The following is a 25,393-nucleotide window of genomic DNA, read 5'->3' as shown; positions in this document are numbered from 1 at the left end:
TTTCAATTTGTAATTAAGAAGTAAACTGTAGGATCATTCTTTAAGATCATGTAAAGAATCTTTTCTTTAACAAACATTCATTCACACAATGATTTTTAGTATCTCTTGAGTATCTTTGAATCTTTAATAATTGATGATTTTTAAAGACTATCAATTACACGTTTGTAAACTGTCACATCACTACAAAAAAGAAACTTTCTTCACTTTTGTTTCTTTTTCTCCTTATGGATTCAAGTAATTTTTTAGTTAATTCAGTTTGTTATAATACATTACTGCCATGATTCTTCTTTATACTCAAATTATCCTCAACATGATCATGGTCAGCTTTTCATCCCTTTTCATCATAGTCTTATGTCTTATTTTTTTGGATATGTTATTGAAATATGAAACACATAAAGAAAAATTCATAAGCAATTTTACTCCTTGATTCATTTTCACAAAGGAAATAAATATTTTTATCTGTTAATCAGATTAAGGAAATGACCTTTGTAAAAATCTAAACAATTCTGATATCCTCTCCCAATTACAGTCCTCCGGACAGCCACTGTCCTGACTTGTAAGCTTTCCAGGATGGTCAGGAAAAGCCACTGCATCTCACAGTCCTGGTAGTCATTATTCTTACCAGAACATGCAAGTGCAGGAGTTCTTTGATCATCAAGACTCATGCTTCAGAATTAATTATTCATAATGCTACTACTATATGTCACTAATTGCTATTATCCCATTTCTCATTAGCTGTTACTGATATCAAGTCCAAGGATCACATGTAAATGAATTCCTGGATCTCATTTTTAAGGGCCTGTTTTCTGGGACCACTCTTTGAACCATATGATGAGCCAGCCACGTCTCATCAGAAAAGCAAAATTTAAGTTAATTATGTCAAACCAGACAGGTTAATATGTGGATTTAATATGAGTTACTGGAGAAATGAAATGTGAAACAAGCACATGAGGGAACACTGAGATAGTAACTTCAGGAAGAAGTTACTACGTGGAGTGACAAAGGAGAAAGCTTTTGGTTATTACTATGTAGAAACTTAAAGAATGGATGTAGTGCTTAATTTTACGTGTCAACTTTACTGGGCCATGGCATGCCCAGATGTTTAGTTCAATATTTTTCTGGATGTTTTTGTGAGGATGTTTTTGAATGAGTTTAACATTTACATTGATGAGCTGAGTACAGCAGATTGTGGGTGGGCCTCATGGAATTAATTAAACATCTGAACAGAACAAAAAGGCTGAATGAGAGGGAACTCCTGTCTGACTGCCTTGAGCTGAGACATCAATTTTTCCTGGGTTTCTAGTCTACAGGCTTATGGACTGGAACCACCATTGGCTTATAGTGGAATGCCTCAGGTCTTTGGATTTGCACTGGAAATACTCTATAGGTTTCCTGGTCTTCAGTTTGGTGAATGCAGATCTTGGGACCTGTCAGTATTTATAATCACACACACACACACACACACACACACACACACACGCACGCAATGATGCTATTTCTGGAAGTGCTAGGAAAAAAGCAATCACTGCTTGAGTAAAGAGCCATTTCTGTGCTAAGTCCGTTAGGAAAGCAAAGAAAAAAAATGGAGAAAATCGTTTCTCTGTCCCCCTGCTGTCCAGTCTTCCTTCAGTGCCACCTTCCTGGTACTAACACCTAACAAAAGAGTCAACAGGTAAAAAGAAAAATATCATTTGCAGACATCCAACACTCATATCAAAGAGTAGTTTAATAACCCTGACTTCTGGATTATAGATTAGGTTTGTCAAAATTTGAACTTGATATAAATGAAATCATTGAGAACAAATAGTACGTACTATTTTGCATACTATCTGTGTGTCATTTATATATAACTCCATCTTATTTAGTGTTGGCAGATATCTATATTTTCATTAACAATACTTGCATTTAGCGCTTTGAGGGTAAATTGACTTGCCTTTAATTTGCTCTCTGTAATTTCTAAAATGGTCTTCAAAAGTCCAATTTATGATGCCTAATTTCATTCTGTATTAAAAAGCTTCAGGTTCACATGGTCCAAGGGTGAACCTGTAGGTCTTCCTGTGGCTGCAGCAGCTTGAGAGCAGAGTATGAACTGTGGCGGCCAGAGTTATGGCAGGACAGGCCTTTCAAAAGTTTCTTCCCCTCCTTGACTGAGTTTTAGTTGTAAAGAGTGCAGCTTAACAGTAACCAAAGGAGGCATCATGCTTCCAGAAAAATCTTAAGGAAAACTATTGCAAACATTAGCAGTTAGCTGTTGGATTGGGCTCTAAAGGAAAGGGTGGAGAACTTCAACCAGTTAGCATGAAAGTTGGAAATAGATAAAGTTCTTCTCCCAGAATGTGGAGACACCAAAGTAGTTCTGGTTGACAAGGATTATTTCTTATGTAGAGACAGTGACATTCTCAGAAAGTATGTGGACTGAAATAAACCATTACTGAACTGGCATCACGTGAAAGCTGCCCATTCCACTGAAGCTGTGAAATTATTCATCATGTAGATAATTTGCATGTCTCTCTTTTATAATAAACTAATGGTATCCCCCCAATAAGTCAATAAGAAGCTTCAGATTTTTGTTTTCTGTGATATTTTATCCTTTTCTGAAATGAAAAGATTCATATTTGAGAAGCACAATAGTTACTTCGATCTTAGATTGGATTAAAACAACTCAGATTTTAACATTTCAGATTGTGCACTATGCTGTTAAGATGGTAAAATTATCTGAAATAAATTTTAAATTAATCGACAAATGTTTCATTTGTCAATTTCAAAATGTTTCGATGGGTAAAAATGAAAAAGTGTTAAAAAACACTTGTAAGTATGTGATTTAGGAAAGAAGATACAGTGAAATCACTTCTAGATTAACTGCTTAAGATGTATATTATTCAAGATTGCTTTATATATAATTATATATGAAAAGATAACATGAGTTGGTAATTATACATTGTAATTTCTAATTCATTTTTTAGTAATCTCCCCCCCAACATGGGGCTCGAACCCACAACCCCAAAATCAAGGGTCACATGCTCTTCTGCTTGAGCAGACCAGGCACCTCTGTACTGTCATCTTAAACAATGAGTTATTAAAAAGTAAATTACATAATTTCAAGGCAAATTTGCATATCTGATGTTCATTATATGGTCACTCAGCATGTTTCTGATACAAAGTGTAGTTAAATTTTCAGAACTGACCAAGGAACATTAACTTAAATATTTTAAACACAATTTTACATATTTTTATACAGTTATAAAATACTGGTAAATATATACTGTCCAAAAATATTGAGTTATCCTGAGGTTTTTATTTATAAAATAGATTTAGAAATCAAATGGCAATGTTCCCGTTATAAGATAGCAAGTATCAGGGCACCTGGGTGGCTCAGTAGGTTAAGCAGCCACCTTCGGCACAGGTCATGATCTCATGGTTCATGAGTTCGAGCTTCGCTGGGGCTCTATGCTGACAGCTCAGAGCCTGGAGCCTGCTTTGGATTCCGTGTCTTCCTCTCTCTCTGCCCCTTTCCTGCTCATGCTCTGTCTGTCTGTCTGTCTGTCTCTCTCTCTCTCTCAAAACTAAATAAGAGTTAAAAAAAAGAAAAAAGAAAAAATAGCAAGTATCTTTTATTTTCTATTTTTAAGTAGGTTCCATGCCCAATGTGAGGCTTAAACTTACGACTGTGAGATCAAGAGTCATACGCTGCACTGTTTGAATCAGCCAGGCGCCTTGATAGTGAGTATCTTTTTTCAACATTTCCATAGTTTTTCCTACAGTCATAGTCAGGATATTATCTAATAATTTATTAGTATGAACAATGTACAATTCATGTTTTTAAAGCCATAAACTGATTTTTCTGACGATATCATCCATTCTCCATTCAATTTCACACTTCTTAGAGCTAAGAAATTTTTCACTGGAGAGCAACTTGGTAATTTCATTTGCTAGATTGAAAACTTATTTGTTATTCCTTATTACCGATAGAATAATGTTTAAACTAAAAATCCAGGAAATTTCATCATAAAAAAAATTAAAAGTAAAAACTAATGTGTTTTTAAAAAAGCTAATGTGTTTCAAAAAAAATAAAAAAGCAATGTGTTGGTTGCTTATTACATATTACATATTTGAAAGCTATTGCTTGAGTTATTCTGCCTTTTATTTAGTAGATAAGATTATTATCCCCATTATATAAATGAGAACAGAGAGGATTTAAAAAGTTCAATGACTTCCCCAGAGACACATAAGTGTATACAGAAATTCATCCACACTTTAAATCTAGAGCCCAAGCTTATCCACTGTCAGGATCATTGTATTCACGATAGATGTTCTTCCCAAAGCAGTCAAGAGTATTTATTTATATTTTACATTCTATGCATATTCTCCATGCTAAAAGTGAAATCAAAAATATATTCCTGTATAGATTGCTGTAACTTTTTTTTCTACCAAAACAAAATGTTGGTTACTTACCTATTTCAGGTTCTATTTCTTTATAAAACCTTTCTTATAATACACTTGCCAAAAAACAAACAAAAGTTAAAAAAAAAAACCCACCAGCCAGAAGGTTTCTTTCTTTGTAACACCTAAGAATTTCTTATGCTCACATAATTCAGATTCAGAAGATGTTCTATTTTATCATGTCTCTAATTTGCGTATGGGAAATATTTTCAAATGTTAAGCATGGTTCTCTCCATCTAGATGCACCTCATCGTCCTCTTTCTATGTTTTTTTCTTTTCCCCTGCCTGAAAAAGGAGAGGAAATTTTCTCTACTCTTAAATTTCATAGACTTCTCTCCCTTTTCTTCCATCCAGCCCAGGCAGACATCTATTTTCTGTCTAGGAATATGCTTTTCCTGTCTAGGGTTTGAGCAGTATGTTTTTTCTCTGGCAATTTTCTCTTGCATGGTGCAAATGATGTTAGATAAGTCTGTGTTTGGCATCAAAGTTGTATTTGCCTTCTGCTCATTTACGTTGTGAACTGTGCACACAGGAAACAAAATGTTTCCATGGAAGAGGGAGAAGGAGTCAATGGGAAAGTATTCAAATCTCAATGTAGTATGCCAGACACAGTCCCTCACAACAAACCTTTCTATCTAGCAAATAAAGTTGAATTACTTTTCATTGTGTCTTCCTTCCATAGAGAAATTTAATGTATCCTTCCAAACAGTAGTGCTTAAACACAAAGCAGTGTCATTCTACAAAGGTACATATTTTTTTCCTTATGGTCTCTAAGTGTTTGAAGAATGAACTTATATATTGGCTAAATATCTATATCCTTCTGTATTTATATTATCTTATTTCTCACTGAGATTACCCTTAGGCCAGGTGTAATCATTCTCCAAAATAGATGAGCTCCATAGCAAGTGACTAGTAGGTGAAAAATAGGAAAATACTTGAACAACTGGCTTGTTCAGTTTTTAGATTTTTACATATAAGCATCTGGTTCCCTAATCCATTATCCCAGCCATACATAATTTCTCTTCTGAAACATTATCCTGCATTTAGTCTCTGGATTTAACAAACAAGATGTCCTCTGTTCATGTATGTCCAAGGTGGGGAATAGATCAAGCAGAAAACTACTATGTGAACAGTACCTACCTAATGTAATCACAAGATGGAATTTCTTGTCCCTTTCTCATTTCTTCTAGACCACAATGTCTGCCTGGAGAATGGAAATGGGTGCTGATTGATCACTTATGTTTGCCTAGCTAGAATGGCAGCAAACAATTTTAGTTGTCTGATTTCCAAGACTACTTAGCCTTACCCCTTCTCAGTTAAGTTTTCCTTAGTTTTGACCTTTGCAGACCTGGCAGCTCTTTAATGGGCATAGTTTAGCATGAACTCTCAAAAAAAGAGGGAAAGTTTTTTCCTAAACACATAATAGATAACTTAGAATTAAAGCCATCATTTCCCCTACTAACCAGAGGCAGGGCACACATCTCTTTCAACTTGCTACTCTTCTAGATTTTAGTCTTCTCCAAGGCATAGTCTGCTTTCATGTATCCATACTACAGAGTACTAATGGACACGTATTCCTGGTGAAATCCCAACACAATTGTGTTGTAATATTGCTTTTGAAATATTGTGTTGTAAAATAGCTGGAGAAAGGATTCCAACATGTATTACATCGCATAGACAGCTAGGTTGAATATACTAAAGGGCCACTCTAGATTTGTAAATTCCATCTGCACTTGTCAGGCTTGAGCTTGAGCTGTGCCCTATTCATCTAGGGAGATCTTTACTCAGTGGTAAAACTCTAATTCCAAAGGAGGGGTCTTAAAAAAACTAATCCTATGCCTCTCTTTTCAGATAATTTACTGAGATAACTAGAAAATATATTCTTATTAACAAATCTAAACAACTTGCTTTTTCTCTCCTTTTCTTTTTCTCTTTCTTCCTCCCTTCCTTCCTTTCTTCTGCCCTTCTTCCCTCGCTCCCTCTCTCTCTCTTTCTGTCTTTCCTTCTCTCTCTCTCTTCCTTCCTTTCTTCCTCCCTCTTTCCCTCCCTCCTTCCCTCCTCTCTCTTTCTCTCTCTTTCTTTCTTTCCCAGCCACACTGTTCTCACCCAGAGATTTTTAAAGCATGCATTCATTCATAGGGCGCCTGGGTGGCTCAGTCAGTTAAGTGTCTCACTTAGGCTCAAGATCTTGATCTCGCATTTCATGAGTTTAAGCCCCGTGAGAGGCTCTGTGCTGATTCTGTGTCTCCCTCTCTCTCTCTCTGCCCCTCCCCCACTCATGATCTGTCTCTGAAAAATCAATAAACATTTAAAAAATTTAAAAAAACATGCATTTATTAGATCACAATATTGTCAACTCAGTCTCAGAGTGGTCCCCTGGTCTCCTCACAATGGCTGTAATTTATTACAACCTTATACTCTACATCTGTTATGAAAAAGGCTCTTGATTGCTCCCTCAAAAGCAACTGATTATAATTCTAGATGTTGTTAATAAGCTCTTTGTGCATATCTGTGTTTCTAGAAATTTTTAACTGTGATTTACTAAGTCCCCACATGAATTGGGAGTAGATCTCAGCCTTCCAATTGAAATTTGCAAGAAATAAGCTTTTTTCTATTTTTTTTAAAATTGTTATTTAAATTCTAGTTAGTTAACATATAGTGTAATATTGGTTTCAGGAGTAGAATTTAGTAATTCATTACTTACATATAAAACCCAGTGCTCATCACAAGTGCCCTCCTTAATACACATCACCCATTTAGCCTACCACCATCCACCTCCCCTCTAGTAACCCTCAATTTGTTCTCTATAGTTAAGAGTCGCTTATGGTTTGCCTCCTTCTCTTTTTTTCCCCTTCCTCTACGTTCATCTGTTTTATTTCTTAAAGTTCAGACATGAGTGAAGTAAAGCCATATGGTATTTGTCTTTCTCTGAAATTTTACTTAGTGTAATACATTCTAGCTCCATTCATGTTGGTGTAATTGACAAGATTTTATTCTTTTTGATGGCTGAGTAATATTCATATGTGGGTGTTTGTGTATACATACACATGTGTATATATGTATATATATACATATATATATATACCATACAGATGTATGTGTGTGTGTGTGTGTATATATATATATATATATATATATATATATATACACACATATATATATACCACTTCGTTACCCATTCATTAGTTGATGGACACTGAACACTTGGGTTCTTTCCATAATTTGGCCACCGTTGATAATACTGCTACAAACATTGGCGTGCATGTGCACCTTCAAATCAATATTTTTTTGTATCCTTTGGGTAAATATCTAGTAGTGCTATTGTTGGGCCATGGGTATTTCTATTTTTAACTTTTTGCGGAACCTCCATACTGTTTTCCAGAGTGGCTGCATCAGTTTGCATTCCCAGCAACAGTGTAAGAGGTTTCCCTTTTCTCCACATTTTCACCATCTATTGTTTCTTGTATTGTTAAGTTTAGCCATTCTTACAGGTATGAAGTGATATATCATTGTGGTTTTGATTTACATTTCACTCATGATGGGTGATGTTGAGCATCTTTTCATGTGTGTGTTAGCCGTCTGGATGTCTTCTTTGGAAACATGTCTATTCATGTTCCTGCCCATTTCTTAACCAGATTGTTTTTTTGGGTGCTAAGTTTGATAAATTCTTTACAGATTTTGGAAACTAGCCCTTCATCAGATATGTCATTTGCAAATATCTTTTCCCAAATCATAGGCTGCCTTTTAGTTTTGTTGATTGTTTCCTTCATTGTGCAGAAGGTTTTTATCTTTGTGAAGTCCCAGTATTTCATTTTTACATTTGTTTCCCTTGTCTTTGGCAATGTATCTAGTAAGAAGTTACCTTGGCCCATGTCAAAGAGGTTGCTGCCTGTGTTCTCCTCTAGGATTCTGATGGTCTTCTGCCTCACATTTAGGCCTTTCATCCATTTTGAATTTCTTTTTGTGTATGGTATAAGAAAGTAGTCCAGTTTCATTCTTCTGCATGTTACTGTCTAGTTTTCCCAGTACCATTTGTTGAAGAGATTGTTTGTTTTTTTTTCCCCCCACTGGATATTCTTTCTTGCTTTTTGAAGTTTAGTTGACCATAGAGTTGTAGATCTATTTCTGGGCTCTCTATTCTGTTCCATTGATCTATACGTCTGTTTTTGTGCCAATACCATACTGTCTTGATGACTACAGCTTTGTAATATAGCTTGAAGTCTGGAATTGCGATGCCTCCAGCTCTGCTTTTCTTTTTCAAGATGGCTTTGGCTATTTGGAGCCTTTTGTGGTTCCATACAAATTTTAGAATTGTCTGTTCTAGCTCTGAAAAATGCTGGTGGTATTTTGAGAGGGATTACATTAAATGTGTAGATTACTTTGGGTAGTGAAGATATTTTAACAATATTTGTTCTTCGATTCCATGAACATGGAATGCTTTTACATTTCTTTGTGTCCTCTTCCATTTCCTTCAAAAGTGTTCTATAGTTTTCAGAGTACAGATCTTTTACCTCTTTGGTTAGGTTCATTCCTAGGCATCTTATGGTTTTTGGTGCAATTGTCAACGGGATCATTTCCCTGATTTCTCTTTCTGCTGCTTCATTATTGGTGTATATAAATGCAACAGATTTCTATATGTTGATTTTATATATTGTGACTTCACTGAATTCATGTATAAGTTCTAGTAATTTTTTGGTCGAGTCTTTTGGGCTTTCTACAAAGAGTATCATGTCATCTACAGATAGTGAAAGTTTGACTTCTTCCTTGTTGATTTGGATGCCTTTTATTTCTCTTTGTTATCTGATTGCTGAGGCTAAGACTTCCAGTACTATGTTAAATAACAATGGTGAGAGTGGACATTCCTGTCTTGTTCCTGACCTTAGAGGAAGAAATAAGCTTTCATAAGTATATAACAACTGGATTTCCTACTGCACACCATTCTGATGGAATGACAGGGAAAAAAATTAAATCAGTCTTTTCTATGTACCATCATTTTCCAGGATGAGTTGGAGCCTTTAAGGAATGGGTTAAAAAGTGCCAGATAATAGGAGTTGGCATCTAGAATTTTTCCTAACATTTGAAATATTATGTAATGCATTATTTAATATCTATTTCTTCAAATATCTGTTAGATCTTTGAGAATAGTACTGTATACTTTATTTAACTTTATTTTAAAATATCAGTAAATTTTAGTTGAATGAATTCTTTTACTTTGTTATTTCCTATTTTTTTTAAATGAGAGACATAGGGGCGCCTGGGTGGCGCAGTCGGTTAAGCGTCCGACTTCAGCCAGGTCACGATCTTGTTGTCCGTGAGTTCGAGCCCCGCGTCAGGCTCTGGGCTGATGGCTCTGGGCTGATGGCTCTGGGCTGATGGCTCGGAGCCTAGAGCCTGTTTCCGATTGTGTGTCTCCCTCTCTCTCTGCCCCTCCCCCGTTCATGCTCTGTCTCTCTCTGTCCCAAAATAAATAAAAACGTTGAGAAAAAAAAAATTTTAAATGAGAGACATATAATGAATTATTTTGAATCAAATTATGAAATTATGCAATGTATTTATACAAATAAGTATGCAAAATCAATTATATAATTGTCATTTGTCTGAATCTTTGTATAGATTATTTAATAATATTTACAGAATTTATGTATGTCTGTTATTGGTGTAGAAAATAAATGAAAATATTTGAAAGAAAACAAGGGCAGTGCTAATTTGCTTAGCTTTTACAAACTAAAGTAACTATTTTGGATGGCATAAAAGCTCTGAGATTGGATCAATCCATTTATTATGGTATCCATATAAATACTTTTGATCAAACAAAATTGTATACATCCCTATTATAATCAAATATATTTTAAACTCTTTGTATGTTTTATGATAGTGAGTGTGCATGTTAAACTACTCTTACAGTAAAAGAAAACATTGGCCCTGCTTTTATGAAGATATAATAGAATAAAGTGAACTAGGTAACTGAGATATTGCAAAATGCCCAAAAATATTTTATATATTTTGGATCTAAACTTAGGCTAATTACCAGACAGAGAAAAAAACAGAGAAGACAAATAGGAAAAGTCATTAATATCTTACATTTATGTACTTTGCTTATGGTTCTTAACATTTTACTGTTTAAATAATTACATATCAGATAGCTCTTTCTGCCCAGTGGATCCTGTCCCTGTGTTTTAATAAAACCACTTTTTTTACATAAAAAAATTTACATCAAATTAGCATTATTAATATTGGTTTCTACCAGAAATAAAGCAGTAGGTAAAATTTAAAAATGTGCTTCACTCAACATTTTCACAATTGGCAATTCTCATTCATTTAAATTAATATATGGGTACACTTTAGAATTAAATGAAAATAGTTCTAGCTAATGCCTCAAAATTCCCTGTTGTATGGTACAACCTAGACTTTAAATGACCCATAAATATAACCTTAATCAATAATGAATTAACAGCAATATTTTATAATATAGTTGAAAACATTTTCCTACTGCTTCATTAATGATAAAGATAAGACCAGTTGCATCCTTGATTAAGCTAAAAATGTGTCAGGGCTATCACACTTTATTCATCATTTACATATAGCCTATTGACAGTTCACAGCTAAAGAAACACACACAAAGATAGTAACATCATGATTCAGTGCTAATTAACTGTTTTTGCTGGAAGTCTTCCTGTTAATATTATCATGTTATGCTTGAATATTTTGAGCTATATTTTATAGGATATGTTTTATATAGTTTTAATTAATCCAACATTTTTTGTTCGTTTTTGGTACTAGATAAACAAATATGACCCTTTTCCATCTTACAATTCAAATATAGCTTTAAGTAGAGTATAAAATTAATATCAATCTAAACATACATATGAAAATTTTAAGATTAATCATTATTACCTAAAATCAACTATATAATTGTACTGAGAGTAAGATATCCAAATTAGAATTGACCTTGTGTTGAGAACATTATTTCTTTTAAAAATGCTTAGTTTGGGGCGCCTGAGTGGCTCCATCAGTTAAGCATCCGACTTCATTCAGGTCATGATCTCACGGTCTGTGAGTTTGAGCCTCACGTCGAGCTCTGTGCTGACAGCTCAGAGCCTGGAGCCTGCCTCAGATTCTGTGTCTCCCTCTCTCTCTGACCCTCCCCCATTCATGCTCTATCTCTCTTTGTCTCAAAAATAAATAAACATTTAAAAAATAAATAAATAAAAATAAAAATGCTTAGTTTATGTACCCAGACATGGCACCAAAATACTAAACACAATTTTTAGATTCACTTACCTAACCATAACAGTTGACATGTTTTTCCTTTTTAAATTAAAGACATTATTTTTAAATAAGATGCTTTGTGGTGCTTGCGTGGCTCAGTTGATCAAGCTGCCAATGTTGATCTTGGCTCAGGTCATGATCTCACAGTTCATAAGATCAAGCCCTGCATCGGGCTCTGTGCTGACAGCAAGGAGGCTGCTTGGAATTCCCTCTCTCTCTCTCTCTCTCTCTCTCTCTCTCTCTCACTTTCTCCCCTCTCTCAAAATAAATAACCTTTAAAAAAGTTAAGATGCTGTAAACTCTACAAATTCTTTCCATAGAATTTTAAACAATTGTTACAAATAAGTGTGTTGCCCAGTGTGTGTTATATGTGTGCCCAGTGGTAATATGAGTATTCTGGTGTTAACCATTTATTCCACCCTCCATAGCTTGATGAAAAGCTCATTGTGGTGAAGAAAAATATGTCTTTAATATTTTAGCTCAGCTCCCATTTTCATTTCGGTAATGTGTTGATCAAATTTAGTGTCCCACTGATAACCTCTTGGCTTCACAGCAGATGCATTGATAACAAAATGTTAGAGCCCTCAATGGCAAATTTGAATGTTCAGAGTAGAAGACCTCCTCAACTGCGTTAAATGTCATATGCTTCTGCACTACTCATAAACACTTAAAATTAAGTAAACACAGATCTGTTCCCCTTAATTATTCTAGTGTAAGGTATTCCAGAAAAGCCTTTGAATGTCCTCTGAGTGACAAGAAATATAGCAGTAATTTTTTCATTCCATATTACAAGGAAGACAATCCTTCCTCCACTTAGTCATACCTAAGAGCCCCATATTCTGTTATTATTTCCAAATCCCAGAAACACAAAATATTAAGTGTTTAAAATGAGCCTGAACACAATGTGTAATTCTTAGCTATTGATGCCAAATTATATTTAGTAAGGCCTATATCAAAAACTCTAATAAAACTCATGTCATATAAGAATTTGAAAATGCAAAAAAAAATGTGTACAATCAAACATAAAATTACTACATGACCTAGCAATTTAACTCACACATATTTATCCAAACTAAATAAAACATAGAGGCATACAAAGACTCACATGAAAGTTCATAGCAACTTTGTCCACAGTAGCCAAAACCTGGTAATGACCCAAGCACCAATCAATGAGCTAATGGACAAATTGCAATAAATCCAATATACTGAAATACTAATCAGCAATAGAAAGTAGTGAGCTGCCAATAAATTTGAAAGCATTTATGATCATATTATGTTGGGCAAAATAAGCCAGGCACAAAACCATGTTTTGTTCAATTTCATTTATATGACATTGTAGAACTGGAAATTAATCTACAGTGTCAGAAGGCATATCAGCCATTACTTGGAACTAAGGGAAAAGAGCATGAGGACACTTTTAGAAGTTATAAAAATGCTCTGTATTTTAATTAGGGGTGGTGAAAACCATAGTATATGCAGTTATCAAAACTCGTTATAAAGGCACACTTAAAATGGTTGTGGTTTTTACATGTAAATTATACCTCAATAACATTGACTTACATTTTCAAAAGTACTAATATTCATTCATTGCTTACTACATATGCTTCACTATTTAATAGCTTTGCATATACTCTTCTCCTTTCATTTGATGATTCAGAATTGTGTTAACAGTTTATAATGTTGCAATTTTTTGGCATCTTATTTGCAACATAAGTTTTAATTATAAAATAGGTGGTGAAAATCACATAAGTAGGAATAAAAATGTTCAAGTCAATCCCATATCCCACTTACACAATAATAATAGACTGTTAATTCAAAAACTAGTCTTTTCTTAATAATACAATTATTGGAGTAAAACCTACTCTATTCTACTGCCACTAATGTAGTATAGTCTTTTTGATATGTTTTATGTTTCTAAATTTTACTGCTATAAGACTTTGATGAAGGTTTCTGCCTATAAAGTAGAATTCCACCAATTCAAAACATTTTTAAAATTATTTCAATTAGAATGTTTTCAATACCTGCTTAACACTTGCATTCTCATGAGAAAGGTATATTTTATTTTAGTCAGAAAGCCAACAAGTACTTATTGAGCTCTCGCAGGATGTCTTATATTGCACTAAGCAAATTTATTACTTCCTTACAAGTACCTATGAAACATGGGGATGTTTTCCCAGAGTTGCTGTAAAACATATTTCACAGTATTGATTAAATAAGGATGGGAGAAAAGAGAAGAAATTGGCATTTCCATGTAAGATTTTTCCTTTTTATGACATAGTATATGCTTTCAGTGAAACGTCTCCCATTTGAGTATAGAAGACAAATTGTATCATGAAGAGTATCATACCTATATCAGAAACTGACACTAACTTTAAATACAAAACTCTTTGAGAAAGATTTCTGCTGTCCCTGTGCATACCTATGAACAAATAAAGGGTTGGAAAATGAGATATTGAGGCAAATAAAAATTCCCTTGGGTCTATTTATTTCATATAAGCTGCCTAAGTGCAACATTTTTTCCAGTGCTAAATCCTACATTACAATTTTCAAATTATGAAACAGACAACTTATCTGAGCCTTGATCCTTTGATTCTTCCCTGTAAGGATACTCAGTTCCTCATTCAACCATCAATCTCCTCCTACGAGCCCACGCCAAAAATTAATTTGAGACTATGCCAGAGAATATAGTCAATGTTAGCTACTTCACAAATAAAGTAATAAGACACGTAACAATGTTGTTTGGAAGATGTTGGTTTGAGATGCAAAAGTACAATCATTCAGACTCGTGCATGTGTGTGGACACAACACTCAGTGAGATTTTATAAGATTTTTTCTTAAATCAGAAATCATTGGTTATTTTCTGAAATCCTAAGTGCAGTTTTCCCCAAATTATAGCTTTTCAGTGTTCTCCTAAGTATCCAGTCAGAAAGTGATATAAATGTGTACTTGAAATCGCCCCCTAAAAAAGTGTGACTGGTATGGTTGTGCTTCTGTAAAGTATTTAATCATCAAACTATGAAAAATGATACTAGTGAGAAGATGCAGTGACTAGCCAATGGGTCCTATTTTAGAATAGACACAGTTTTATGTTTCTTTTGTAAATGTTCTAGACAAAAAACTTACAAATGCCTATTTTGCTGATCCTTATCATACTTAGTCTACCTTTAGTTCTTGTACAAAATAACAATTAAAATGAAAACAGTATGCCCACTACTTTTTTCTTTTACTTTACAATGGTTTAAATGAAATAATATAGCAAAAAAAGAATACTTAAATGAAAACAATACACATGCTATTTATATGCAATGCTCAGCCCCTTGAGTTCAAAAGGAGTAGAAGAATGTTATTATTTCTATTAGAAGGAGGACTGCATTCATTTCTGTGAGTGGTTGACTTCAGGGTAAGTTACAATTTAAAGTTTCCTACTGGGTTAATAGCAAGTACCAAAAGTTCAGAAGAGCATTAGTAATTACTTCTCCTAAAAGCCAAGATTTATTGGGAATATCATGCAGTTTAGCATTACGCATATCCTGATCTTTTCATTGTGGCTTAAAATACATGCAATTTAATGTTTCTGTTCCTAAGACATTCAAAGACTGTCATGATCAGGGTAGTTTATTTGACTATCTCAAGATTGTGTGTGTGTGTGTGTGTGTGTGTGTGTGTGTGTGTGTATGTATATATATACATGTATATATGTATATGTATGTATATGTATATATATACATATATATGTATATGTATATACACACACACATATGTGTGTATTCTTTGTGAAATGCATAAAACAGTATTAGTAAAAAGATGATCAGTCTTCAACATCTCTGATCTATGATGAATAGTCATATATGTAACAGATTTCTTTGGCTTTAGCTAGTCTGGTGTAATAAGGGTAGTAGCAGGGTGATTCAAGAACTAGCTAAGGAATTGTCTAAGGTTTTAAGGACCACCATTAAGTATTTGTTACAAATGTGGATCAACCTCAAATTCTGAGATGGCTGGGGCTTCAATCCACTGACATGCCAGTTAAGTTCTATATTAGCTTTGTTTTTCGTCTTCTCTGCTCCAGAAAGAATCTACTTGGCTTACTGCTCAGATGTTTGTCAACGTCATTGTGGCTTCCTGTTCCATCGTAGCCTTGACCCTTCTCATTGTCCAGCACTCTGCTCCTCTAACGCGGCTGCCTTCTGTTCCCACTGAACTAGAGCAAACCCTTTTTTTTCCTGGCTTTTATTTCACTCTGTTACAGTGACAACAATTTGGAATTGCTCTAAGCACTCATTATCTCACAGCTATTTTAATGATCTATTTATTTATTTCTTGTTATAGACTTCTCAGGCTTCCTCAGAGGACTCAGGGGATGGGCAGTGAAAGAGAAGCCAAGACAGAGGGTTGCTGGAGCAATTAGCCATGATGTACTAAGAACCAGTCTGTGTTTGACACGGAGCTCAAGTGCCTCTGTTCTTTCTCCCAGATTCCTCACCCTGAGGTGGCTAGGTTTGCTGTGTGAAGAGAGGTAAGTGCCTTGCTGGCTTTTCACATATATTGAGTAAAATGGCCTTAACAGTGCCCTAAGCTTGACTGAATTGTAGACAAATTTCCTCCAGGTTACAGACCCCTGCCCTCCCTTATCTTACTTACTTAGAAACAAAACAAACAAAAATGAAAAACAAAACAAAACAACAAAAACACACACAATGTCTCCATTGTAATTTTTTTCTCTGCTCCTCTGAAATGTAAATCTTCTCCCAGAGGTTTGCCGGTTTTACAATTCAGGACTGTTTTTTTGTTTCTGTATTTGTTTTTGTAAGGACCTACTAACTATCCCTCTGAAAAATGTAATCATCAAGATACAGAGCCTTATCTCCTCCCAGTTTCTGTGAAAAGTCAGGAGCCTCACTTTGATAAACACCAGTTAGCAAAAAAAAAAAAAAAAAGTGACCCATACAATTCAGGGAATGCTAATTTCTTTAGAGAGGGTTCCTACCTTGGTTTATACTAGAAATTAAAATTATATAAATTATAGTGGCATATATAATTATATGTTCTAATAATATACAATATACTCTTCTATTAGAATATAATTATTAGTATTATATTGGTATTACATAACTATAGCACATACTATACTGGAAACATATTATAGTTTTATATTAAAACTGAGTGCGCTGTTCTGTTAGTGTGGCAAACTGAGGTCGTATGAGCCAATGGGGAATCAGTCTCCGCCAGCAAAATAATAAATTTGGAAGTTGGACTGGGAAAAGAACGTGCTAACATGGGATGAAAACTTCGTGTAAGATTAAATCCTGTGTACAGATCTGAGCTGCTTCAAGTGAATATCTTCCTTATTTACAGGATATTTTAAAACACATCTTGGCTCTTAATTCTCCATAGCATCCTAACTTCCCTACATAAATAACCAAGATGGAGTTTGAACTAGATTAATCTGTGTCAAAGAAAATGACCACACTAAAAAAATTCATTACTTGAGTGGTAAGTGGCACTATTTATGCATTAATGCACTCTTCCCCAGTATATAGGCATTTGTCTTAAGAGCTATAAAGGTGCTTATTTCTTATTTCTTAAGAAATAAAGGTGCTTTATTTCAATCAGTTCGTACAGGTTCTTATTAGAGTTTGGGATAAGCCTATGTTACAAGACATGGACTCAGAGCAGGTGAGAATCATATAACTCTTTAGGATTTAATACGACTTTTGAGAATAATTACTATATCTGGGGAAAAGGTACATCTGGGACAAAGAAAAGAATAAAATGGAGAATACAGAACATTTTTATAATTCCTAAGTGATAAAGATCAATATGGAAAAACAAAATACACATAATTTTTGCAGTAAAAATAGAATGAGCCTAAATTATTATTTCTTTCTTGCTGATTGCTAATGAAATAAAGGAGGGAAATGGTAATATAGTTAAGAACAATGTAGACCCTGGGTCACACTCTGCTTTTGACTATGGCTTCTCCAGGTACTGCCTGAGGGACTTTGATAAGTTACCTAACCTTTTTCCATCTCAATCTAGATATTTGCAAAATGAAATAAAATATTACCTACCTCATCATACTTGCATAAATTTTAAATAAGTTGATATCGATAAGGTCCTCGGAAAGAAAACAGCTTTGGCACATAGCAAACATTGTTAAATTATTTGTTGAATAACATAAAATAAAAAGCAGACTATCACAAACCCAGTTCACCGTGAACAACTACGGAAGAAATGGGGCTGATTTCTGTGGAATGTAACTCAAAGCCTGGTGACTGAAAGAAAGATGACACAAAGCAGAACCAGCACATTAAGGATCCTAAAAGCACCTCAACAGAAGAAGCCACACCATAAAGTCCTAAAAAATAATCTTGAATCTGGTGAGAAGCATATTGAGTGGTAAAATGTCTATTTCCTCTTCCTTTCTTGGAGAGCTGAACAAAGGTGGCTGAAGAAACTGGTGAGCAGGGTGGGTACCTTGGTGGAAACAAGGGAAGGTGAGAGAGATACATATGATGGTAAGAGGCAGGTGTAAAGTGGACAGTGATAGATTTGGGAGATGAGATTAGATACAATAAATTCAGATTCCCTCACTCGTGCCCTCAAGTGGGGATCCTTAAGGGGGGTGGGGGAGGAAAAGGACCAAGGGAAAGAGAATCAGAAGTTTTCTTCCTCTTTCTTAAATAACCAAAAGCATCCCATGTAAGTGGAAAAAGAAGTCATCCTTGGTTATTTGGGAACTTGCAGATTCATCAGGAGGAACACATAAATTGAGATTCTGCTTCCCTTCCACCTGCCTCTTCATAGCCACACAACAAGAGCTCACCCGGGGGTCAACGATCACCTTTGCTTCTATGGAGCATCAAAGAACCATGCTGACTAGACTGCAGAGCTACTGTCACCAGATACATTTTGCAAACTGGTAACCATTAGGAACTTGTGTTGCAGCCTAACAGAAAAGTTAACACCATCGTTGCTCACTCACATCTGCAAAAAAAGGAAATCCTGTCCTGAGTTTCTTTACTGGTGCCATTCTCTGCTGGAGAGAAGTCTCATGTGGGCATATCTGAGTGACAGAGGACTCTGCTCCAGCTGCAGATGAATTTGGAAATGTGAGTCTTGATACCTTTACCAGGATGGTAGGATTCATAACATAAAGATATAGAAAAAGGGTATTCAAAAACCATCATTTTCTATCCCTTCTTTCATATTAAACTTCTAATAACCAACATAAATCAACAACAAAATGTGTAACAAAACGTCATGTTATACAAACAAAAACACATGTTCATAGCAGACTGAGTGTCCTGGGCCAGGTTATTTTAATTTTAATTCAGTTTTTGAACTTTTAATTCAAACGTGCTTATTGATAAGGATATATTTAGTGCAGAGTTTTGGAGATCAAAAAAGATAATATATGTGGAAACATTTCTGGATATAAGTTGATAAGTACTTTTAATTTTTTTATTGTGTCAGTCTACAAGAACAAAATCCTATATTCTTTACCTGCTCTTTTAGTTTTTTCCAATTTTTAAAAATACACCACAGTTAAATTATTAATTATGCTTATTTTTTACTGTCAGTTTCCCTTGCTGAAATTTTAGGACTTGAGGACAAAGATCTTTGTCTATTTTAGTCAAATGATGTTTGCCAAGAGCTAATATGAGCATATAATAAATGGTAGGCCCTTAATAAATATTTATTTATGAATAAATTTATTTTCTTATTTTTTTCTTTTCTTTTCTTATTTTTTTCTCAGTGATTCTAATTCTATTTTTTTCTTATTCTCATATAAACACAATAGCAAATTGTGAAGTTCTCCAGGACATATTGAAATGTTAACCTAAGATATAAATGGGTAAATAAACAAATTATGGATAGCAGAATTGGCACGTAACATGACTTTCAGTGTCACTTTATAGAATAAGCCAAGATTTTTTACTTGAAAGTTTTCCTAATTGTGAAATAAAGATGGACTATAAAAGATATTTAAACCTGGTGGCTTCCATCAGTGTTCTATAAATATTATTTTATAAATTCTGGAGATTATATAACTGAATATTTATTCTGAGAGATAGGATGCTTTTTTTTGAGATATGACTCTTAAGTAGAAAATATGGAGTGTCCTAAGCATTTCTCAAATATTGTTTTTCACAAACATTATGTGAAGTACAAAATTGTGTTTCTCTATTGCCAGTTGTATCTGTTCTCAGGGTTTATCCCATTATGAAAAATGGGGTGTAATAGAGCTTAAAACTGAATGAGCCTTTGACAGTTTGGTAGATCCGATATTTTTCATGTTCCTCATTTCTGGAAAAAAATATACTCCTCGAGTAACATGTATATTTAGGTGAAGGTAAGATGAACGGCTAACTTCCTGAAATGAAAGATAGAATTCAACTTGAAATACTTCCCATCACTTATGCTCAACTCTCTTAGAATATTGTATTAAATCTCAAGCAGTTACACACCTTTAAAAGTCAGCCAACTGAGGCTTATTTTTCTTAACTATATACATCATTTTTATTGTGTCTACTCAATATAGAACTAGGCACTGTCAGGATATAGAAGCAAAAGGATCAAACATTTTGGGTCATGTGTTATATACCAGAGTAATCATTTTATTTTATATTCACAATTATCTTTGAGACTGATGTTACCATTCTTATTTTACAGATGAGAAGGCAGAAGCTGATTAACTTATTCAAGGGCAAAGCATTCTTACTAATTCGCCATTCTCCAAAGACTAACTAGAACTTGTTGACTGAGAATCTAGCCTTTCGAGCATACTATTTTTTAAAAGCACTCTGAAATCTATCCACACCCTTTTCTTTTTATTCAAAAAGGACTTAAGAAATGTCAGTTCAGGATGTCACTATTACTGGTCCCTCAACCCCCATCAGCAAGTTGGCCTGTCAGTTTCCTTCTACCATGCTCGAACTTTGAGGATAGCATGGCTTCCGCTTAAAAAATTTTCCCTGCATACAGGCAGATGCTTGATTACATAATAATAATAATAAAATAAACAGTATGACAATGTTATGCAGTTCCTTCTTCCAGCTTCCTAGGAGCTTTGCTTCCAAATTTACCTAGACTTCAATTGAAAGTTTCATCATAAAATGGTAAGTCAGGCTTCATCTTCCATATTGAGAAGTGTTCTTTAAGAACACTATATAAATGCAAATAAATAAATGTGTACAAGACACTATCTGGCATCTATATGTATGTATAGCTACAACTATACATACACAGGTGTTATGTTCCTATTGCAGCTGTAGCAAACTGTCAAATCAAAGCGATTTCAAATTACACAAATTTTTTATCTTACAGTTCTGTAGGTCAGAAACCGAAAACAGCTTCTACTGGACCCAAATCAAGCTTTTGGCAGGTCTATGCTCTCTCTGGAAGCTCTAGGGAGGAATCTGTTTACTTGCCTGTTCCAGTCTCTAGAGGATACCCACATTCCTTGACTCGTATCTCCCATCATCAAAATCAGCAATAGTCACTGTCTCATATGACATTATTCTGACATTGACTCTTCTTCTGTCTCTCACTTTCATTTTTAAGAAATGTTGTGATTTCTTTGGGTCAAACTGGATAACCCAGGATAATCTCCCTACCCCAAAATTCTTAACGATAATCACGTCTGTAATATTCCTCTTGTCTGTAAAGTAAGATATTCACAGATTCCAGGAATTAAGATGTAGACATATTATGAGGGCTGTGATGTGGAAATTGTTGGGGTTCAGAGCCGATGGCCAAGAAAGAATTCTTGAGACGTGTTCCATGCAAAAGGTAGTTTTATTAAATCACAGGGACAGGACACATGGTCAGAATGAGCTGCCCTGGGGTTGTGACAGGTAGCTAGATTATATACTTTCAAGTGGGAGGGGGTTAGGGGTAACATAAGTCTCTATAGAATTTTGGAAGCTAGGTTTCTAGGACCTTAATGGGACCAGCTGCTGTGAGGAAAATGTCATCGATTAGTGTTTAGTAAAACCTCAGTCATGAGACTCTTCAGATGTGTATCAGTGGGGCATAAACTTGGAGTACGATTGCGAACATCTATCTTGGGAGGGGTAGAGATAAAAGAAGTTTCCAAAGGAATTTTTATATGTTAAAGTAGACTTACAGGATCCTGGGGGTTTAAGATAATGTTAAACTAAGAGCCTTTTGCTCTTAGCAAAGTGTCATCATCTGGGCAGCTGAGCTCCTAAGAGAAGGTCACTCTGCCTGATTAAAGGACTTGTTAATGGGCTGTAGACAGTAAGGAAATTTAAATTTTTCTTTTGCCTTTGTTTCCACATCAGGCATTATTCTGTATGTGTATGTGTATTCTATAATACATTTTTAAAAATCTGCAAACTGGAAGTATTTAATGGGCAACAGTTTTTGTGTGAAGAATCTAATTCTTGCCTGAAAGTAAAAAATTGGAAGAGGTATGTTTTATTTTTAAGTCCACAGGGTGCTATTTAATAAATGACTGCTCCAGTGAACTGGAAGGTCTACCTTTAAATAAGCATTAGTTCTTTCATATTACTAGAATGTTAGAAGAGAAATTATAAGAAAAATGGTGCTCCAGGGTTGGATATTTGAATAAAATACATCCAAAATATATGGCAATATAAATACTATACTAACCTTAAAGTAAATGTTATACATAAACAAATATTTCATTCACAAATATGTTTTTCTACTACAGTTTAAAATAAATAGATAATCGGGTTATTCCTCAAATTACTAAGTAAACAAAGGCATCTTGTGTGTATGTGTGTGTATATATGTATTTCTTTCCAGGAATATTTCAAAAAGCAGATGTACAATATCCTGTTTCTAAAAACTGTTACTTCTGTTTGTGTATGAGTACAAATCATATAGTTGTCCCAGTGTCTTCGATGTGATTTGATTTAGGGACCAAGAGTGAATGGTCAACAAAGAATTCTTGAGACATTTTTGGTACAAAAAAGAGTGGTTTTATTAAAGCACAGGGATGGGATCCTTGGGCAGAAAGAGCTACGGATAATGAGGAGCAATTGGTTATACAGTTTTAAGTTGGGGAGAGTAGCGACAAAAGGATTCCAGAAGCATTTTCATATGTTGAAGAAGACTTAAGGATCCTGGAGGCCCCGCTGGGGTCAAGTTAAGGTTGCTTTTTTGCCTTTAGGCAAAGCATTAGCATTAAGATAGTTGGAGTTCCAAAGAAAAGGCCTCCTCGGCAGGTCTCATATATTTGTCAATGGGCTGCAAGCTACAAGGAAATTTAATTTTATCTACCTTTCCTTTTGCCTTTGTTCTCTACAAAGTCTTTAGTAATTCATAATTTCTTTGACAAAATCATACATGAAAAATTTGTCAAGCCCTTTTCCATTTCAAAAGGCTATTAAAATCCACCTAGATCCACCTGGAACAGGTAAATATTGAATTAAAATCAGTTTTTAAATCTTCAAGGCAAATATAGGTGAATAACTTAAGAACATCTTAAATGGGGAGAAAAATAGCAACCTAAAACTCTACAGGCAGAGAAAGTACTTTAGCTAACCTTCAAATTAAACAATAGAAAATTACCGATTACAAACAAAATTACCCATTTTGCATACGTAATTACATGGGTTTTATTTATTTATTTTTTTGCATCATTAGATACAACTTAGGAAATTTAGCCTTAGCATTTGTCTATTTTGATCAGAAATATATAAATATACAAAAGACTTGCCCTAATATTATTATGCCTGAATTTTCCTTCAAATCACTGATTTAATGCAAAGCAAATTGGTCCTGTTGCTTCATTGCGCTAGTCATTTCTTTCTTATGTAAAGGAACGAAAAATAAAATTTCCCTCTACCCTCCTAGGTTCTTGACTGAAACACCTACCTAATAAAAGAAAAATTAACAGGAGAAAGATACATAAAAGTTTAATAATATGTATACTTCCTATATCCATGGGAGATACCCAGAAAAACTGAGCAACTCGGAAATGGCCCAAGCCACCACCTTAAATAACATCTACAGATAAAAAGGAAAGGACAAGGTGAAGGTGACCAGGAAAACCACTGTAAACAAAAGTAGTTGTTATGCAGATTAAGTCCTTGGGGCTCAGCCCATTGAGTGCCCAACTTAGGCTCAGGTCATTATCTCCTGGTTTTCGGGTCGAGCCCATATTAGGCTCTGTGCTGATGTCTCAGAGCCTGGAGCCTGCTTTGGATTCTGTGTCTCGTGCTCTCTGCTCCTCCCCTTCTCACACTTTGCCTTCTCTCTCAAAAGTAAATAAAACATTAAAAAACTAAAATTAAAAAAAAAATCACTGCTCTTGACTATTATTTTTCCTTTCAATGAAAAGCAATGGATTCATCTTGCTTTCTCTCATTTTTAAAATTTTATTCTGCCTTTTCCGCAAGCAGCCTCTCTTCCAGCATTTGTTAACTATAAAGATCTTTTGTGTATGTTTTTGTTGACCATGTTTAGGGTGGTTAACACTGAATTTGTTATAGATGTAAGTGAAGGGGAGCGGCACATAACACCCCAAAAATGCCTCTTCGCCATATTTAGGGCTGATTATTTTTCAGAAACTGCAGACACAGGAGAAGCTCTGAGAACCAGTGGAAGTGATCCTTTTGTAAGACATTTGCATTTATAAGGAAAATCTCCCTTTTGCAAGGTATCCATCTCTCTCTGGGGGGAAGGGAGGGACCAATCTAAATCTCTAGAAACTCAGAGATGACAAGGGCTTAATCTGCATAACAACTACCTTTGTTTACAGTGGTTTTCCTGGTCACCTCACCTTCTCTATTTAAGGTGGTGGCTTCTGCCATTTCAGAGAGTTGCTCAGTTTTTCTGGGTATCTCCCACGGATATAGGAGGTATACATGTTATTAAACTTTTATGTATCTTTCTCCTGTTAATTTTTCTTTTATTAGGTAGGTGTTTCAGTCAAGAACCTAGGAGGGTAGAGGGAAATTTTATTTTTCGTTCCTTTACATAAGAAAGAAATGACTAGCGCAATGAAGCAACAGGACCAATTTGCTTTGCATTAAATCAGTTATCCTCAAATCTGACTGCAATGTATAATCATTTGAGAAGTTTTGAACGGATAGGAGTGCTTTGGCTCCTCCCACAGGGGTTCTAATTAGCCTGCGGAATGGCATGGCAATTTCAACATTTTAAAAGCTCTTCAGGTGCTTCTAGTAGGCTGCTCAGATAGAAAATCATTGAAGGAAGCAGTGAATATGTCAACCCTAGGAATTTTTTAATTCCCTTCTATACCAAGTACATTGTCACTTGTTTGAAATAAATTCTCTTCAGCTGTCAAAGTGGCTCAGTAAGATAGATGTTATTATCCCCACTTTACAGATGAAACACAGACATTAAGAAAATTAACGTGATATGTTCAAAGTCACACATCTAATAATTTTAAACACCAGGGTTAGAAGAAAAATGTGCCAGATTAAAAAACTCATCCTTTGCAATATTCTATCCTCTAGAAGCTAGCACAATCTCCGGGACCTAGGGGCCATTAAAATCCAAGTTAACTATTGCCCATAAATCCGTTTGTGCTAGTATTCTTAAGTATACCTACTTATCACCAAAATCTATGCATATGCAAAATGAAAATATTCATATTTGGAATAGCACTAAAATATAAATACAAATATATTTAAATAGGTTGACAACAAAATATTACTTTAAG

The 25,393-nt window shown here is 34.7% G+C and overlaps 1 long non-coding RNA gene and 1 pseudogene across 1 annotated transcript; both read left to right on the top strand.

Annotated features, from left to right (window-relative positions):
• The first annotated feature begins 293 nt into the window (after positions 1–293).
• On the top strand, positions 294–3,354 carry LOC123385362 (annotated as a pseudogene).
• A 274-nt stretch (positions 3,355–3,628) lies between these two features.
• LOC111561773 lies at positions 3,629–25,373 on the top strand. Its single transcript, XR_002744607.2, has 4 exons — positions 3,629–3,720; positions 16,039–16,225; positions 18,658–18,821; positions 20,386–25,373. It is a non-coding gene; the product is annotated as an uncharacterized LOC111561773 (long non-coding RNA).
• Positions 25,374–25,393: the final 20 nt, after the last annotated feature.

Source organism: Felis catus, chromosome A1 (assembly GCF_018350175.1).
Source record: "Felis catus isolate Fca126 chromosome A1, F.catus_Fca126_mat1.0, whole genome shotgun sequence".
In the NCBI taxonomy this organism is placed as follows: Eukaryota; Metazoa; Chordata; class Mammalia; order Carnivora; family Felidae; genus Felis; species Felis catus.
The sequence above is the reverse complement of the archived record's forward strand: the minus strand, read 5'-3'. Positions and strand labels throughout refer to the sequence as shown.